The sequence below is a fragment of the Symphalangus syndactylus genome, chromosome 21 (assembly GCF_028878055.3).
Source record: "Symphalangus syndactylus isolate Jambi chromosome 21, NHGRI_mSymSyn1-v2.1_pri, whole genome shotgun sequence".
Lineage (NCBI taxonomy): Eukaryota > Metazoa > Chordata > Mammalia > Primates > Hylobatidae > Symphalangus > Symphalangus syndactylus.
This window is the reverse complement of record NC_072443.2, coordinates 68,768,375-68,774,975: the sequence shown is the minus strand read 5'-3', so window position 1 is coordinate 68,774,975 and position 6,601 is coordinate 68,768,375. Positions and strand designations below refer to the sequence as shown.

General features: G+C 39.1%; 1 pseudogene; it reads right to left on the bottom strand.

The window, feature by feature from the left end:
* Positions 1-1,053: 1,053 nt before the first annotated feature.
* LOC129471525 (uncharacterized) lies at positions 1,054-2,150 on the bottom strand (annotated as a pseudogene).
* Positions 2,151-6,601: the final 4,451 nt, after the last annotated feature.

The window sequence follows — 6,601 nt, the reverse complement described above, 5'->3', positions numbered from 1 at the left end:
AGGTACAGCTGGGTATAGAGGAACAACAGCCTCATTGATAATCCTGAGATCTTGCACTAACCTCCACTGCTCATTGGGTTTCTGTACTCCTAATATTGGAGTATTGCAGGGGCTACTGCAAGGTCTTACTACGCCTTGGCCTTTTAAGCCCTTACCAATCTTTTGGAGTCTTTGTTGGGCCTCAGGTCTAAGGGGGTACTGCCTTTGGTACGGAAAGGAGGTGGAATCCTTTAGTTTAATTTGAACAAGACAGGCATTCTTTGCTCTTCCATATTGTCCTTCTGTTGCCCAGACTTCAGGATTAATTCCTTCCTCAAGCAGGGGACAACAAACAGGTGTTCCTTCTCCTATGTTCAGGTGTATAATGGCCCGTTTTTGCTAGAATGACTCTCCCTAACAAGGGAGTGGGGCTTTCGGGCATAATTAGAAAAGCATGTAAAAAGGATAAAGTTCCCCAGTCACAACTTAGTGGCCGAGAGAAGCATCTAGTGACTGGCTGTCCTAGGACCCCTTGGATAGTGACAGAACTGGAGGACCGTTGTCCAGGACAGGAGAGTAAGGCTGAGAAGGCTGTGCCAGTGTCCAGGATGTTTCCTGGACCTCCTGGCCCTCAAAGGTCAAGCATACCTGGGGCTCTGTGAGGGTGATGGCATGGGCTGGCACTTGCCCCAGGCACCCTCAGTCCTGCTGCTGGATCATCTGGTTAGTGGCTTCTGACTCAGAGGATCTTCATCCCCTGGGGCAGTGGGCCTTCCAGTGATTCCCTTGACATAAGGGGCATGGATGGAGGGGCAGCTTATTTCTACTTGGACAATCTTTTTTAAAGTGTCCTTTTAGACCACACTGGAAGCAAGACCTATTAGGCATTCGATTTGCCCAGCTTTTCCCTTTTCCAGAGCCTCCGAAGTCCACTTGCCTAAGGGCCATGGCTAAAGTGGTGGCTTTTTTTTTTTTTTTTATCCCATTTGTATTGTTCCTCCTGCTCCTCCTGATCTCTATTATAAAAAACCAAGGTTGCCAAGTTCAATGGGGTTTCTAAGTTTTGCTCTGGGCCTAAGGCAGACTTTTGAAGTTTTTTCTAATGTCTGCAGCTGACTGAGTGATTAACTTATCCTTTAAGATTAGTTGGCCTTCAGTACATTCAGGTGATGGAGAGGTATGCTTTCTTAATGCCTCCCTTAGTCTCTCCAGAAAGGCGGTAGTATTTTCTTCCTTTCCCTGTGTTATAGTGGACATCATTGGATAATTCATAGGCTTCTTCCTAGTTTTCCTTAGTCCTTCTAGCACGCAAGTTACCTGGCACCAATCTCCATGTTCTGATTCTGTGTCCCAGTGAGGGTCTACACTGGGAACTGCCTGCTGGCCTGTGGGGAATCATCCTCGTTCCTCCATTGTCATCCTATCATTGACCTGACTGAGATACCAGAGATCCCCAAACTCTCAGGCTGCAGTTATGGCAGCACTTCTCTCATTTGGGGTTAGTGTCTGATTTAGCAGTAACATTATATCTCTCCACATCGGATCAAAGGATTGTCCTAACCCTTGTAAAGCATCAATATAGCCATCAGGGTTATCTGAGAATTTACCTAGGTCTATTTTAATTTGCTTCAAGTCTAAGAGAGAAAAAGGTACATGAACTCTGGCTGGGCCGAATTCTCCTCCTCCCACCACTTGGAGGTGGCATAATCAGGGAATATTGGCACTCTTTGGTTCATTGTTTACCCCTTTGTCTATCTCCTTTTGGACCATTTGGGTTGAAGGGGGGTCCTTATTAATTGCAGAAGGAGTCAGGGGAATGCAGGGGTAGGGAGGTAAACTCTGAAGGCTTCCTGTAGGGCATAAATCACACTTTTTACATAATTGCGAGTTGTCTCTTAATGAAAGGAAAGTTTGTACATATGGCACTTCACTCCATTTGCCTTGTTTTCTACAAAAGAAGTCTAGCTGTAAGATGGTGTTATAATTTATACTTCCCTCAGGAGGCCAGGTTTTTCCCCCTTGGGAGGAGATCCCCCACGAGGATATTATGACCAGGCAGTGCTGCAGAAGAATATAAGTCATTTCTTTCATAGCATCTGAGGGTCAAATTGGTCCCAGTTCTCCAGACTATATCTTAGGGGCATTTTTGCCTTGGGGGGAAGGTTTCCCATAGCTTTGGAGGTCCCTGTGTGGTCGCTAAATGTTACCAGGGTGTCCTTGCTCCCAGAGCTCCCAAGATGGTGGTGAGCAGCTTCCAAGATGGTGGCAAGCTTCGTGTTCTCTGACCTGGGGTTCTTGGCCTCACGGATTCCAAGGAATGGAATCTTGGGCCATGCGGTGAGTGTTATAGCTCTATTAGAAGCCGTGGGTCATGGAAGAGAACCATGGAACCCAGTGACTAGTGTTTGGCTCAACTAGGACCAACCTGGGCACTTAGCCGTGCAGGACCAAGGCAAGCCGGTAGCCCGATCGGTAGTGGCAATGGGCGCCTTCGCTGGATCAGGAGCACAGAGGACACCCTGCTGGATCCGGAGGGATGGAAGTCAGCGGCGGGTCTGCAACAGCGGCAAACAGCAGTGGTGGATGGCGAGCAAAATCTCAGCTCGAGCCGTAGCAAATACAGACCAGAAGAGAATGCAGTTGCAAGATTTAATAGAGTGAAAACAGAGCTCTCATACAAAGGGAGGGGGCCCAAAGAGGGTAGCCCATCTCACTTTTTTTTCACAACAACATGTGAGGAGAAAAGATAATTATTACAATTATTACAATGAGGAAACTGAGTCAGAGCTGTAATGTAATTTTCCCCATGCCACATTGGTACTAAATGGCAGAACTGTGACTAGAAGGCAGAATTCTTACTCTCTAAGCCAGCGTAATGTCTTTACTAGTTTTCCCACAGAACATGATGTTAGTAATAATAAGCAGTAGCTAATAAGCTACTAGGGACATGTTAAAGATGGATTATCAAGTACATATTATTTATCTGTGCCTAATAAATACTCAATACAATCATCCGCTGGTATTTATGGGTATTGGTTCCGAAATCCCTGTGGATATCAAAATCCTCAGATGCTCAAGTTCCTGATATAAAAATGGCACAGTATTTGCATATAACCTATACGTATTCTCCCTTTTACTTTAAATCATCGCTAGATGTCTAATACAATGTGAATGCTATGTAAATAGATGTCATACTGTATTGTTTTTTAAATTGTATTTTTATTGTCAACTATCATTTTTTATTGTTTTATTTCAAATATTTTTGATCCACGGTTGGCTGAACTCTCAGATGCAAAACCAGTGGAAACAGAAGGAATTGTCTTCTCATGTGATACTTCGCTGCCTCCATCTGGGACCTCTCTTCCATTTCCAGTTTGATCTCTAATCCCTGATTTTCCAATTCTGCCTTCCGTTCTGCCAGCCACTCACACTCAGATAGCAGTCAAACTTAACTCTCCCTGAAGGTTGTGTAATAAAATTTCTTCAAGGAGTATTTACATTTAACAGGAAACTGAGACTCTTCATGACACTAATTTCCTGTGAGTTTGTCAGAGGGACTTGTCAAGCGCCACTCACATCACAAAATTTATGAAGACAAACCCTGGAACAGAATTATTTCACACCTATGAATCAGGTGAAAAGAAGGGGCTGATAGCTCTTTCTTCCTTCTTCTCAAGTTAATGTATATGTTTGTAGCCTGATGTAAATGAAGGCCCATGAGATTTGGAGATGGAGTCCAAGCTCTTCCTTTTACTAAGTTGGGCGACCATTTTCGCTTGTATTTTCTTGTATAAAATAATGTTGCATTAGTGCCTACTTTGCACAGTTGTGAATGCCAAGAATAATCCCACGTCGAACATGGTGGAAGTGTACATGTTTCCTTTTCCTTTGCAATTAATGTCCTTGTTTGACCTATCCAGAAGTACATCTTTTAGGTGGCATTTAATGGAATCTTTGTGTATCTGACAGAAAGAAGTGTCAGCACCTCAGCAACACTAGCCCTCATTGATATTTATTGACAGGTACTGTGAGCTAGGAATGAATGGTATGAAGTGTTTTACATGTATCATTTAGTCCTCTGTACACCCTGTAATGCCTGTCTGCTAGAGAAGGAAGCAAGTCTAGAGTGTTAAATAATTTGCTCTCTGTCACTCAGCTAAGAACTGGATCTTGAACTCAGATTGTCTTACTCCAAAGCCCAGAACTTGTTAATCCTAGAGCCGTAGTAGTGGAGAGTTAGAAAAAGAGCATTTCTGAATATTTTCTGGATTTTATGATAATGAAATATCATCTCTTTCTCTCATGATCTTAGGGAAGACTTAAAGGTAGCTATTTGTTGCAAGATCTGCATCATATTACCTATTCACAAACATGAAAAACATTGTCCACAACTGATGTTTAAAATTTCACTTGAGATTAATTGGCTGATGTTTCCTAATGTAAATTAATATTAGAGGAAACTGTTAGGGCTTTGAATTTCTCTTAAACATACAAATTCAGTTATTTTGATTTCAAGAATTATTTTCCCCTTTTCATGTTCACTAAAAATAATCTTAGTTGTGGGAAAGAAATTTAGAAAAAAAAATGAGCATGACTAAATCCCTTTTTAATACTCTGCAGAATTTACAGCATATGATAAAACTGTTTTTCTTTTCTAAACAGAAAAAGTGTGGCTAATGTGGAAGCCTCTTACCATTTGATTTGCTCAAATGCCTTCTGTATTTGTATTTTTTCCTTTATAAAAAATAAAGAAGAAAATCTCAGGGAAAAGCTATTTCCTAGAACACTGTTTTGCAGACTGGTTTCTTTCTCTGGAGGAGTAAAACCTCATTGCCATCTTTCACAGGATAATTTTTTGGAATATAAGCAGGAGATTCTAAATTTATTGTCTTGTGCTTTGTTTGGCTTTAGATTTAAAAAAAAAACCCAAATGTTTGTTGATGTAAACTGAAAATAAATTTGGAATGAGCTGTGTGCACTTGGAAATCAGAAGGTGAGTTTGCCAGTTATGAATTGCATATGTATATATGTGTGTGTGTAGTATGTGGATATGTATAATATGTATGTATTTATGTTTGGTAGTATGTATATGTTGGAAGTACATATTAAATTATTAAAATAGAAGAGTTTTGGACAGACGAGGGAATTATTAAGGACAAATTAGAATTTTTAAATTTACTTTGGGATTTTGAGAGAAAAGTACTTTCTCAGGATAGTTTGGCAAACTGAAAAGAGTTTATATTAAAAAAACCTTAGTTGATATAAACTGAAAATAAATTTAGAAAGAGTTGCATTTGTAAATGAGAAGGTGAGTTTGCCATTTATAAATTGCAAATGTACATGTGTATGTGTTGCACATGAATATGCATAAGTATGTATATATTTATGTTTTGTAATATGTATATTAATGTTGGAGGCAGGTGTTGTTAAATTATTTAAAGAGAAGGAGTTTTAGACAGACAGATGAGTAGGTTATGAAGGGCAAACGAGAATTTTTAAAATGTACTTTGGGATTTTGAGAGAAAAAGATTTTCTCAGAATAGTTTGGCACAAACGGATTTATATATGTAATTTTAAGCTTGTGAGTTTCCATTACATACTTTCTGTCTAAAAGCAATACTGTATAAAATGGACAAAAAATATAAAGTCAAATAAACCTGGTTGTGGGTTGAAACTCACACGTGCATTATATCCAAGAGAACAAATAACGACCAGCTTAAAGCCAGGGTCTGTCTTTCTTTCTTTCTTTCTTTCTTTCTTTCTTTCTTTCTTTCTTTCTTTCTTTCTTTTTGTTAATGGATTTGTCAAGGGCAAAGATAGTTTAGTTTTTGCCCTGTGACTGTCTCACTATATACAATGTGAGAATAATGTAAAACTCCATGGATGAAAGATGGAAGAAATAAGTAGTGAAAGATAATGCTATCCAGAAAAGAAATTTATTATATTAGGCAGTTTGTGATTTTACAGTGTTTTAGAGGTTTACCTTCTGTAGTAAGGATGCCAGCTCAGAAGGAAAGTTATCATTCACTCTTGTATTTTCACCCTGGAAGAAAATTTTATGTAAGTAATAATACTAGGTGATATGACACAATATTATTCTACCTGAAAAGCAAAGCTAGGAAGGAAAAGTTTTGGCTTTCTTTTATAGGACTGTGTCATTTGTTCAATGGCAAATTAATATAAGCCTTTTTCTTGGAAGATTGGGGGCATGTACTTCTAAGATGGAAATGCTGGGAGTTTTAAACACTGCTAATATTGTAGTGCTAAATCTATCATTTTCTGCCTAAATAGACAAAATATTGCACTAAACAATACAGCAAACTCTTTTAAAACTGAAATTGTTCATCAATGCTTTTCAATTCTCACTAAATAAGAATTATTTAAAGAGTAAGCAATGTGAGCAGTTGCTTTTAAATTATCTTAACATTATACAATCCTTGCCACTCTTACCATTGGAAGGCCGTAAAACAATTTGAATAGAATATGTGACCAACTAAAATGAAGATGATTTTATTATTCATGAAACTTTAACATGAATAGTTTAGAGCCTGAATTTCTCCATTATATTAAATTATGGTGCAACATAAAACTGTCAGACTAGGTTGTAGACTCATATTCCCCA